Genomic DNA, 12,645 nt, shown 5'->3' with positions numbered 1-12,645 from the left:
GGGGAAACCGAGGCAAAACCTTGCTAGAATGCCCCAATTATTCCAGTTTGCCTGGTTTTCCTATTATGGCCATCAGGTTCGGCAGCCACACAGGACAGGGGAAACTTCACATCTGTCAGTTGCTCTATGAGAACTGTAAATGCTTGATCAGCCTACGACACAAAAGAATGTAGCCAATGGTAGACAGGGAAGGGAGAAGCCGAAGAAAAGGAGTATGAGAAAGCTTGTGTGCAACCAGGGTTTTTTGGACTCACTGCTGAGAACATACGCGAGCATTCGACTGTGCACATCACCAATCGCAGACAGTTTACAAACCAAATCATTCAGATGACTGAGCATCGAGAGAGAGCCTTGACCAGTGGCCATGCAGAAAGAAAATCCTCCCCCAAACCAAACCACATCTCTCCCCCAAAGCAAAGTCAATCTTGCCCCCTCTGCAGTAATCATTTTGTGATTGGCCCGATTCCCGCAGTGTTCTAAAGGGGAGAAATTTGTAATGGAGCTCCTCCTGACGGGCGCAGTAAAAAGAATTGCCTTACCTGCTTTGCTTTTCCAACCTTTGCAGGAACCAGGTTGCATTCTGCCCCCCACCCCATGCATTTTGCTATCTCCCCCATTTTAACAGTAAGCTTCTTGCAGCCTCAAATTGTCTGTTATCCATGTTATTCTGTAAGACGCTAGTGACGAATAACACCACATAAATAATTGTTTTATTACTAGTGTATAAAAGTCGAGTTTTGAGTATACCCCGAGGAATAAACTCTAGCGCCCGCACAATAAATGGAAACAACTTCACTGCATAAGTAATGACAGCAGAATCTTTCATCCTAGGCCAGAGGATCAGAGTCGCATTCCTACTGCTGACATGGCAAAAACTGATCAACTAGGAAAAGACTCGGGAATGCAGACGTTCGCTCTCAATGACACAGGTGGAGGGAATGAAGAACGTCTGTAGCAAAGACTTAAATATCAATCAATATTAGACAGTATGACAAGGATTCCAAGAACATCTTAGACATGCATGATTAAAAACAAACTTTTGCTCATTGCATGCATGTGCGATGGGCCAGGGTCCTCCCACGGGACATTTCCGAAAGAAACGTCCATTCAGAATTTCTACTGTGGGTTAAAGAGTTCCCATCCAGAACGGAAGGAACTTCAGAAACTGATTTAGAAGCAGGGGCCCAGAATTTCTCATTTCTCTTCAGAACCACGGAACAGATTGAGTACAGACCTAAGTCACCCTGGTTTGAGTTTATCTATTCTGTGCCCCCTAGCTGCTGTGATCCCTTCCGCCCATAGACTGTTGTATACAAGGGCAGTTCAAAGCCCCCTGGCATCTCTGGGGTACGGGGAGTGTGTCAGAGTACTCCTGCTCCAGGACCCCTGCCACCTTGTTCAACCCTAGTTCAAGGGACAAAGACATGGTCATATTCTGACAGGAGGAAAGTATGCCCATCCTCTGGCATTCACCACCATCTAGTCTCTTACCCGCTCACACACAGAGGAAGAGAGGGAATGATTTGGGAAGAGCTCCATGAACTCATATAAGGCTCCATGTCCTGATATAGGGTCCTGGGAGCTCTGCTGGGCACGTAATACCTCCTGGAGCATGATCCACAGCACTCTAACGCTGCAAATCCCCTGGGTTTTTCTGAGTCAAATGGCTCCGCAAGAGAGATCATTGAAGAAAAGGACAAATGCTCTAAATCAGGGGTAGTCAACCTGTGGTCCTCCAGGTGTCTATGGACTACAATTCCCATGAGCCCCTGCCAGCATTTGCTGGCAGGGGCTCATGGGAAATGCAGTCCATGGACATCTGGAGGACCACAGGTTGACTATCCCTGCTCTAAATCAAGATGCTGGAATTCAAAGAGAGCTTTCCAAATGAAAGCACTTGGCTCTCTCCATAGGCAGGAAGAGAAGACTGAAGGGCAGATGAGGGACCTCCTCCCCTCCAAAACAAGAAAGGAGTTCCCAGCACATCTGGGCCCCCTAGTCCTTCCAAGGGAGAAGCACAGATTTAGAAAGAGCAAAGGGGCCATCTTTTTTCTTTATGTAAATTGATATTTAAGAGCATAAGAAGAGTCCTGCAGGATCAGACCAATAGTCCATCTAGCCCAGCATCCTGTCTCACACAGCAGCCAACCAGCCAGCTTGGCGTCGTGGTCAAGAACAGCGGCTTCTAATCTGGCAAGCTGGGTTTGATTCCCCGCTCCTCCACATGCAGCCCGCTGGGTGACCTTGGGCTCATCACAGCCCTGATAGGGCTGTTCTCACAGAGCAGTCCTGTCAGAAGCTTTCTCAGCCTCACCTGCCTCACAGGGTGCCTGTTGTGGGGAAAGTGACTGTAAGCTGCTTTGAAACTCCTTTCGGCAGGAGTCTTTTTCTTTTTCCTCTCTAGATAGCCAATAAGAGGGCACAGAGGCCAAAGCCTTCCCCCAATGTTGCCTCCTGGCTCTGGGGGTCACAAGATCCATGCCTCGGAACACGGACGTTTCCCTCAGCCAACATGGCTAGTAGCCATCGTTAGACATCCTTCAGGAATCTATGTAATCCCCTTTTAAAGCTGTTTATTCCTGTGGTCATCATGACATCCTCTGGCAATAAATTCCACATTTTAATCACTCTCTGTGTGAAGAAGTATTTCCTTTCGTCCATCCTGAATCTGCTGACCATCAGAATCACTGGATGCCCTAGAAATCTAGTATTTTGGGAGAGGGAGAACTATTCCTCTTTGCCAACTCTCTCCACCCAGAGCATAATTTTATTAGCCTCTTATAATGTCCTTGGTTATTCATCACTTTTCGAGACTGAGAAGTCCCAGAATCTTCATGCAGTCTTCCCTCCTAGGGAAGGTGCTCCAACCTCTAACCTTCTTGTTTGCAGTAATATCAGGGCTCTCTCAGCCTCACCTACCTCACAGGGTGTCTGTTGTGAGGAGAGGAAAGGGAAGGCAATTGAGACTCCTACTGGTAGAGAAAAGCAGCATATAAGAACCAACTCTTCTTCCATTTCCTAAAAATCCCTAATACAGAATTTGCTTTTTTCATCAGTGCAGACACTGGGCTGACACTGCCAATGAGCTGTACCCTGAGACCCCAAGATCTTTTCCCCTCTCAGTCTCAGCAAATTCAGACCCCATTAGCCATTAGTGAAGCTGGGACTTTTTTTTTTTTGTCCCAATCTGCATCACCTTACACTTACCAGCATTCTGCCACATCGTCACCCTCTCCCAGTTTGTGGCAGTCCTCTCAGAGCTCTTCACAGCCATCCTTGGCATTCAGCATCCTGAGTAATTTTGTGTCATCAGCAAACTTGGCCACTACACTTTTCAACCCTACATGACCCTACTTACAGCACTGATAAAGCTGTTCTGACCAAGCAGTAATATCAGGGCTCTCTCAGCCTCACCCTCTTCACAGAGTGTCTGTTGTGGGGAGAGGAAAGGGAAGGCGACAGTAAGCCCCTTTGAGCCTCCTTCGGGTAGAAAAAAGCCACATATAAGAACCAAGTCTTCTTCTTCTTCTTCCTCTTCCACAATATCTGGGCTCTCTCTGCCTCTCCTCCCTCACAGGGTGTATCTTGTAAGGAGAGGAAAGGGAAGGTGATTGTAAGCCGCTTTGAGATTCCTTTGGGTAGACAAAAGCGGCATATAAGAACTAACTCTTCTTCTTCTTCTACTACTACTACTACTACTACTCATTTACACTCTCCTTCCTGCTCATTGGGGCTCCAAAGCATCTCTCTGTCCACCACCACAACACAATCCCACAACTTCATTAAGCCTACAAGAGGCTGCAATGCAAATCTAGGAAAGTCTCCCTCTGCCCACCCCACCCCCCGCCCCTAATGTCAGAATGCATCATTTGTGGTCACAGAAGCCAGGGAACAAAACGCAAGCAAAGCACACAGACAACGTGGGAATCTAAAAAGCACATTTTGCTATTCTTATTAAAGCTCATCGTCATACTGCTCCTACTAGAAAATCCTTGTTTCTTTTTCACTTAACCCGATTCTTTAAGTGCCATGCTTGTTTTCCATTTCTTAGTGCATATTTTCCATTCCCATTAAAATCTAGCCAGTTTCTCACTTGCATGTCATAAGGGTGTATAAAATAATGTCCAAAAAACCCCACCAAGGACGACTGCAGGGAAAGCAGGCAAAGCAAAAAGGCTGAGAACATATACAAATAAAATCCGAAGCTGCATTATCTGTTGATCTTTAAGCAGAAGCCCCTGCTGGAGCCCGGATGGTTTTGTCCATGCCAAGAACAAGCTGCCTGGGAAAGATTAAAGCATGTTCAGATGAGGAAAGGCAGCTGGGGGAAAAGGTGAGACGCCAGCACTTCTGCTGATTGCATGTTGGAAACGGAAAGGGTTTTCTGTCAGTCTTACAAGAGAGTCAAACAATAAGGGTCAAAACTGAAGCTTGACACTTGTTTGCTTCACTGGACACCCCATGTTTCCATTTGGACCAAACCTTGCAGCTGAATTTGCTCTTCCAGGCTGGATGCTAGTCTGGCCGGGTTCCACACTGCCTTAAATGCAGAACGGCCATGCTGAAAGATTCCCAACACATTCCCTGTCATTTTGCTCTGAGCGAGCTTCACACTCAGCAATGATTCAAGTCAGCAAACCCAGGCAGGCAGGCAGCCCCAACAGCATTATCAGATGCAGACCCCAGCCCCAGGGGTGCCAGCAGCAGTGAAGAGTGGTGGTCTCTAATTGGGAGAACCGGGTTTGATTCCCCACTCCTCAACATGCAGCCAGCTGGGTGACCTTGAGCCAAAGTTCTCTCAGAACTCTCAACCTCACCAGATGGCTGTTCTGGGGAGAGGAAGGAAAGGTGACTGTAAGCCCCTTTGAGACACAAGAGCCTGCAGGGTGACCTTGGGCCAGTCAGTTCTCTCAGAGCTCTCTCAGCCTCATCTGCCTCACAGGGGGTCTGTTGTGGGGAAAGGAAGGGATGGAGATTGTAAGCCACTTTGACCCATTCCACATGAGGAATTCAGCCGGGGCCAGTGCTCGTCCAGTTGCGGGGCTCGGGGCTGGCCTGCATCAGGCCCTCCATTGTCCAATTTTTGTCCTGGGCAGCAATGGGGCCTATGTTGAGGCAGGCCTATGAGGCTGCAGAAAAATCAGACCATCCAGGCCCGGCTCCTCTCCCAACTATGGCATCTTGAAAGGTATATAAAATGCCACAGGCAGCAAGCATGGTGGAACCTTGCCATCCAGGATGCTTTGACTGGAGGCACAGATTCGGGGCAGACTGCGTCCGGCGGGGAAAATGCTCCCCCATCCAGACCCGGGAAGAGGTGGGGCAACTTGCCCTGGCCGAAACACCTGGCACCAGCCTTGCACGGTGACGCCTGTGTGGAATGGGCCTTTGAGACTCCTTTGGGTAATGAAAAGCAGGGTATAAGAACCAGCTCCTCCTCCTCCTTCCAGAAATGCCCATTTCCACAGCCTGCCCCCATAGGATGCCCACAAGTCTTCCTTTTCTGGAAACAGTGTGGGGATACCTGCCAATGCCCTAAGCTGATCTGGGATCTGCCTTGGTTACCTGTTGGACGTTTTCAGATTGCTGTCAAGGTAGTGGAGCATCAGAGGACATGGGAGTGTTACCATGGCCTATCCAAAAGCCCAGGATCACACTTCCTTTTCCTGCCCAAAATCTCACCCTTTGCCGGAGGAGATAGCTGGCTGGTCCATCTATTGTAGGGGCAACATAGCAGCAAAGAGAAGATGAGGCTATTTAAGCCACTGCCTCTCAGGCAAGGCAATAGGAGTAAGTGACTAGAGGAAGGAACACACATCCCAGGTGACCTGCAGGGAACAAAGGCTTGAGAGTCACAAGGGAGCTGAGCCTCCAGTCTCCCCAGGCCGGAAAATCATAGAGTTGCAAAGGGCCATACGGGATCAGCCTGAAGCATCCAGGATAAGGATCTGTCCAGCCTCTGCTTGAAGACCACTAGTGAGGGGGAGCTCACCACCTCTTTAGGCAACCCATTCCACTGCTGAACTAGACTCACAGAATCCTAGAGTTGGAAGGGGACATGCAGGCCATCTAGTCCTCCCCCCTCCTCAATGCAGGATTGGCCTAAAGCATCCAGAATAAGTATCTGTCCAGCTACTGCTTAAAGACCACCAATGTGGGGGAGCCCGCCACCTCCTTAGGCAGCCAATTCCACTGCTGGACTATTCTGACTGTGCAATTCCCACACGAACACACACACCGATATCTAGCTGGTATCCTTCTACATGTAGTTAAAACCCATTCCTGCAGGTCCTATCCTTTGCTGCCAACAGCAACTGCTCCCTGCTCCCCTCCAAATGACAACCTGTCAAATGCTTAAAAGACAGCCATCATGTCCCCTCTCAACCCCCACCATTACCCCACCATTCTCCATACGCTCACCTGTAAAAGAGTAGTTGGAATCTACTGCTATGAGAAAATGGAAAGTCAGAAATTGGGCCCTTTAAGGGGAATGGTTAACGTTTAATTCGGTCTTTCCAAGAGAATAGTAAGTATTTTAACTGACAGGATAAGAGTTACTCATCTAGTTACCAAATCAGCCGGCCGATTCATAGGCTCCAAACTTTTCCTCTCATTTCTACAACTGCCTGCTGTGAATGCCTCGGCCCAAGCCGGTCTGCTTGTTCCATTTCTCACACACTTTCCTTCACCTGGCAGATGAGATGCTGAAATCAAGATACAAACGTGGATCTGCTTGCGAGAATCCCCAAAAGCATCAAGGGAATGCTGGTTTTTCCCATGCTTTTCTCCACTCCTGGAGGCTTTCACAGCACCTGGGGGCGTATGAGCTGGAGGTGGTGAGACTGCCCCTCCTCTCAATTCCATCCACCAACCTCACCAACACAAAAAAGGAGGAGGGGAGCAATTTCACCCCTTTCCCCTTTCTACTGCCCCAGCCTGACGTTTTTTTCCACAAAGGTTCCACAAGCCCCAGGAATAAGCTTTCTGTGGGCCAGAAGGGACTGCGAGGACAGGAAAATTCCCCACACTCTCCATGGACATGTCACTGGCCCCAAGCCCATATCAACAATCCACTTGGTGGAAGGGGGCGCAAACTCTCCGAGGCGCTCAGGGAAACGAAACGGCTTCTTTAACTCGTTCCCCCTCCTCCTGAACCATCAGAAATTTTTCCAAAGCAAAAGCTCCAGGCGAACAGAGTCAGGCATTCATTCGCAAGCTCCCAAATATCCCTTGCATTAAAGCACCAACAGACAAACGCAGCGTTCTCCTTCTGCACCTTGGCTGGGCACCACGTTGCATTCCTTCCTCATTTCATAGCCAAGTCAACATTTTAACGTATGACGGGGAAAGGGTGAGCTGTGGCAGCTGCCCAGCCTGAAATATTTTAAACAGATTGTGGATTAAACAGAGAGCCTTCTCCTAGAAGTGACCCTGGTTTGCCTTCCCCCCCCCCTGCCCACATAAAAAAGTCCTCCCCAGGAGGTACATAAAATCCAGAGACAGAAAGACACAACTCTGGTTATAAAGTATAAAACAGCACACTCCCGAAATAGAGTTAATGCCCCATCTGCAGCCTGGAACTAGCTGGATATGCGTGTCAATCGTCCACTCTAGATTTAGAGTCGCACAGTGCGTAGAGTGCCGGATCAGGATTTGGGAGATCCCGGTTCGAATCTCCACTCTGCCATGGGAGCTCGCTGACTGACCTGGGGCCAACCTCACAGACTCTTAGTTGCCGGCATCTCGACAGGGTCATTGTGAGGCTAAAACCTAAGCGAGGAGAACGGATGCAAGCTGTTCTGGGTCTGGCGGAGAAAGGCAAGAGTGCAAACAAAGCGAAGGAGTAACATTTAATGCAAGACAGAGGTTGCATAAGCTGAGTGCCTTCAAGCCCGCCAGTTTACAGGACAGATAAAAAGACAAGGAATGTGTTTGAGCCAGACCGACTTGAATCTAGACTTCTCCAGCTCTGTTCAGTAGCTGGAGCAGACAACACCTGCACAGTGGCATTTGCTTTCTGGATGAGTCAGGCGCAAAAGATTATTCCCCCTAGTACAGGGATGGCCAGACTGTGCCTCTCCAGATGCCCATGGACTACAATTCCCATGAGCCCCTGCTATTGCAGGGGCTCATGGGAATTGTAGTCCATGGGCATCTGGAGAGGCACAGTCTGGCCACCCTTGCCCTAGCATTTTTATCCCATGCCTAACCAATCCACAGCTACCTTAGTGGCTGCCTTGCCTGGTGGCAGAAAGTGACAATAATTTTAGAGACTGCCAACCGTAGAGGCTGATGGTGCATCTTTTCACCCCCAGAATTGGAGATTCCAGGTTCAGACTGCTGAGTTCTCTGTGTCCTGCTGAGTCCTGCTATGGCTCCAATGGGCCAAACTGGGTCTCATGGCTCCCATTTTTCTCCCCCCCCCCCTTCCTATTGCCATGAAGCTGCCTTACAATTATTTAAAATAGTTGCTATACCCAGCACTCAGTCCAAAATGTTCTCAAGAGAGAGCAGATGGCACAAAACACAATGAAACAGTTACAGGATAAAAACCAGTAAACCCAGCAAAGAGATCGTTAATTAAAAAGTAAGAAAAGAGGCAGTCGGGGGTGGAGCAGTGAAAAAAGGGAAATAAAATAAACCGAAGCAGACATATAAGCCGATTTCCAGACCAGCGACAATGAAAAAGGGAGCAAACCCCCCAAGATTCAGTGCCGCAATCTCCAATGAGAGAAGGAGCAGCAGAGACGGAAATGCCAGAAGAGAGGGAATCACTTCACAAAAGCCTTGAGAAAATAAAAAACATTCTTTTCCCTGAATGCCAGCAAGACAACCAAGTGGGTGCCAGGAGAACTTCTGCAGGGAGAGAGCTCCAAAGTCTTGGCGTGGCAACAAAGGGAGCCCTGTCCCTAGGCTCTGGCACCTCCCTTCTGATAGCAAAGGCACCCAGGGCAGGACTCCTGAGCTTGACCTTAGGTGGGTTCATGAGAGCTCTTCAAAGACGAGAGTTCTTCCACCAGGTCCATGGTTGAGGCTGGGGTTGGCGAGGTACATCTACTGCTGCCCCAGCAATGGGGGTAGGAAGGGGATTTTCTGTTCCGCCATGTTGTGATGGATCTTAAGTCTTTTAATGGGAGTTTTAATGGGGTTTTAAGACATTGTGACCCGCCATGAGCCGCTTAGGGAGTGGCGGGAAATAAATTGAAAAATAAATAAGTAAAATAAATAAATGCCTCCACCCAGACTGTTCAGGGGCTGGATGGGACGGATGGCATTTTGAGCTGTGCCTAAAAGAGAACCAGCCGATGACACCAGCCTTGTGAAATTGGCAGGATGAGACCCCCGTCACTGACAAGTCATGTCGTGGCTTTATTTTGAAACCCTGAAAGTCCTGGGAGGCGGGGGAGGGCAAACTGTGGCTCTCCAGATGCCCATGGACTACAATTCCCACGAGCTCCTGGGACTCCTTCTTCCCTTTGAACATTCAGACCGGGCTGCAAAGTCACGCTTTCTCAAGGGGCATTTGGGATCCGTAGGTTGTCTAAAATTCTCGGGACAGTTTCATGGGCAAGCACTGCCTTTCCAGGGCCTTGTGCAGAAGCAGTATTTCCTTAAATTTGTTCCCATCTGCTCTGAGCATCCAAACATTTTCAACAGATTAAAATCTGAAGCTGTGAAGATGCTCCAAGTTCCTGTGAGCAGACACCAATCCCCATAGCAAGCCTTTAAGACCCAGCAAGGACCACCAAAGGGGGCACAAAGAGATCCTGGTCCCGAAATTGCCTCATCTCCACAGCCTTCATTAAACAGCAGTGGTTCTCAACCTGGAGGTCGGGACCCCTTTGGGAGTCGAACAACCCTTTCACAGGGATCACGGCAGGGCAAGCACCTTGGCCAGGGGAGGAGGGGAGCCATCCACACAACAGCCTTGTGGGGTAGAGCGAGAGAGCGTTCGTCTGACTGGAACAGCGGAAAACAGCAAGATCGGCATGGTAGGACAAGAGGCAGAACTGAACTGAGAAACCCAAGGAAAAAAAACAATTTATATACAATCATGAACCATGGATCTTCACGCCATTGGTCAGTTTCGGTTCAATTTCTGTGAAAGAACACTGGCATAATTTAATGGCTGGGGGTCACCACAACATGAGGAACTGTATTAAAGGGTGGCAGCATTAGGAAGGTTGAGAACCACCGTTCAGCACTAAAGGGCCAGACCACAACCAGGCCTTAAGACTCAATCCTGGCAGGCTGGCGGGAGCGCTGAGCCAAAACACGCTGCCAGATTTCATGGGCGAAGAAAGCCAGGTTTGGGGGGAAGCATAACTGTTGGAGAAAGCGGCCTTAACTTTGGAGCGCTAAATCTGGAAGCTCAGCAGAGCACACGGAGGCCTCCTTGCCACAGAAAGAGCATTTGCTGAGTCAACGGGAGAACACCCTCCTGCTCTGTCTGCCAGCTGTGTGGAGAGCAGATGATGTGCGGCGTTCATGCTTTCTGGATAACATTTGTGCAGCGCACATAGCGAGTCATTGTTTCCCTGCACTGAACTGGTGCTGTTTTGGTTGGGAGACCAAGAGCACAGAGGCTTTTCTGAAAAGACACTTACCCACACACAGAGAGAAGAGAAAACTAGAGAGGCTGCAAGCTGCATTTTAAAACAAGAAAACAGACGGATGGAGCAAGCGGAAACCACTCCGTTTCATCTTTGGCTCCCGTATGCTGATTGGGATCAGCCACCAATGGAACATCAAGGGCTGTCCAGTTAGATCAGATAAAAACTAGTCTCATTCAAGGGGTTGCCAACTCCAGGTTGAAAAATTCCTGGAGATTTGGGGGCGGAGCCCAGGGTGCGATGCCAAAGATTCTACTTTCCAGAGGCGCCATTTCCTCCAGGGGGCTCTAGTCTGGCGACCACTGGTAATTCCAGGAGAACTCCAGGCCCCACCTGGATGTTGGCAACCCTACCTTTCCAGCGTTGCGCTTCCGACAGCAGCCAATCAGAAGCTTGCAAAATGGCCAGCTGCCGTTCCGTTTGCTCCAGCAGGAACATACAAAGAAAGATTGCCAATGGAGGTTGCATTCAACCCTCATAGTTAAGAGCCACTTGAGGGCGTTTATAACTTACCCAATCTGTTTCAAAAGCCATTAGCGCAACTGCTAGACAGCAGGTTGTAAACACTGGGTTGGATCCAGATTAAATTCTCTGTGAGCAGAATGGAACTTGCCTCTCTCTCCCACTCCCACTGCAGCCTGCTGAGTTCGACAAAATGCTGATCTGCAGGGGAGGGGGGAACCAAGGGCGGGGGGGCGGAGGGGTTGGCAGCTGGAAGGAGGAGCTGGTGGAAATGGTCAGTTTAATCTGGATCCAGCCCATCAGGTGATACGTGATGCAGTAACCCAATAAAATGGACTTCCCTTTGGCATTCCTCAATCAACTATAAAGTCTTCTGTCCGTATGACCCTCATTTCTAGTTTCCACCCCCCCCCATGTCATCAATATAGGAATCTTTACCATGGGTGCCAGCCCGTCCTTCACCAGAGAGCCAGCGTGGTGCAGTGGTTAAGAGTGGCAACCTCTAATATGGAGAGCCGGATTCAATTCCGCACTCCTCCCCATGCAGTCAGCTGGGTGACCTTGGGTTAGTCACAGTCTTGATTTCCAAACGACCAAGATTGGGTATTGGCTAACAGACAGCTTGAAAATTCTGTTTTAATGTGAAATTGTAATGAAGAAGAAGAGTTAGTTCTTATATGCCGCTTTTCTGTACCCGAAGGAGTCTCAAAGCGGCTTACATTCGCCCTCCCTTTCCTCTCCCCGCAACAGACACCTTGTGAGGTGGGTGAGGCTGAGAGAGCCCTGATATCACTGCTCGGTCAGAACAGCTTTCTCAGTGCTGTCACCCAGATGGCTGCATATGGTGGAGTGCAGAATTGAACCCAGCTCACCAGATTAGAAGTCCACCTAACCACAACACCAAACTGAACGGATTATATAGCATTACATCCTGGTGAAGACCCTTCCGTCCCACAAGTCACCCTTTCCCCAGATTCAGCCCTCAAAATCTCCCGGTATTTCGTAACCCAGACTTGACAACTTTAGCGATCTGGAATAACGGCATCCTCAAGGAACTCCACACAGAAACCCTGACTCCATTCCCCAGTTCGCAGCTTCAATTCTAGGTTCAACTCTACCTGTCTGATTGGGCCTCAGCTCCCACACAAATTTTGCCCTTCTAAAACTCCTCTTTGGCAGCTGCCCCGTTTCCTGAAATAAAGTTCCCACCGGAAGAAATGCCACGTCTTTGCTCCGTTTCTCACTGTTCCCAGGGGACGGAAATATTTCTGGGTCCCAGTCAAAAAAAGCAAACTATTCTTAAAAGAAAAATAAACAACAGGTCCCACGGAGAGATGCCTGTTTAGCTTCAGAACATCCACAGGCTTAATAAATCCACCTTACGCTGCTCACAAAGAAAACCCAGCAGCTTTGAGCCATCTGCTGACTGAAACCACAAGATCCCCAGGGGAAGAGGGTGTGTCTACCCTGACCCCCATTAAATGCCCTCTGCTGAGTTATAATGGCTCCTTTTAGGATTCGCCAGTTCCTCCCTGCTTGTTCCCATATAAAGAATGTCACCTGGTTAGTT

At 49.1% G+C, this 12,645-nt stretch overlaps 1 protein-coding gene across 4 annotated transcripts in view; it reads right to left on the bottom strand.

Annotated features, from left to right (window-relative positions):
- Nucleotides 1-12,645, bottom strand: part of WTIP (WT1 interacting protein) — a 65,466-nt gene that overhangs the window by 43,723 nt on the left and 9,098 nt on the right. The gene's annotated exons all lie outside the window — the stretch shown is intronic.

This window comes from Paroedura picta, chromosome 14, assembly GCF_049243985.1.
Source record: "Paroedura picta isolate Pp20150507F chromosome 14, Ppicta_v3.0, whole genome shotgun sequence".
NCBI lineage: Eukaryota > Metazoa > Chordata > Lepidosauria > Squamata > Gekkonidae > Paroedura > Paroedura picta.
Note: the sequence above shows the minus strand (reverse complement) of the source record. Positions and strands in the feature narration are given on the sequence as shown.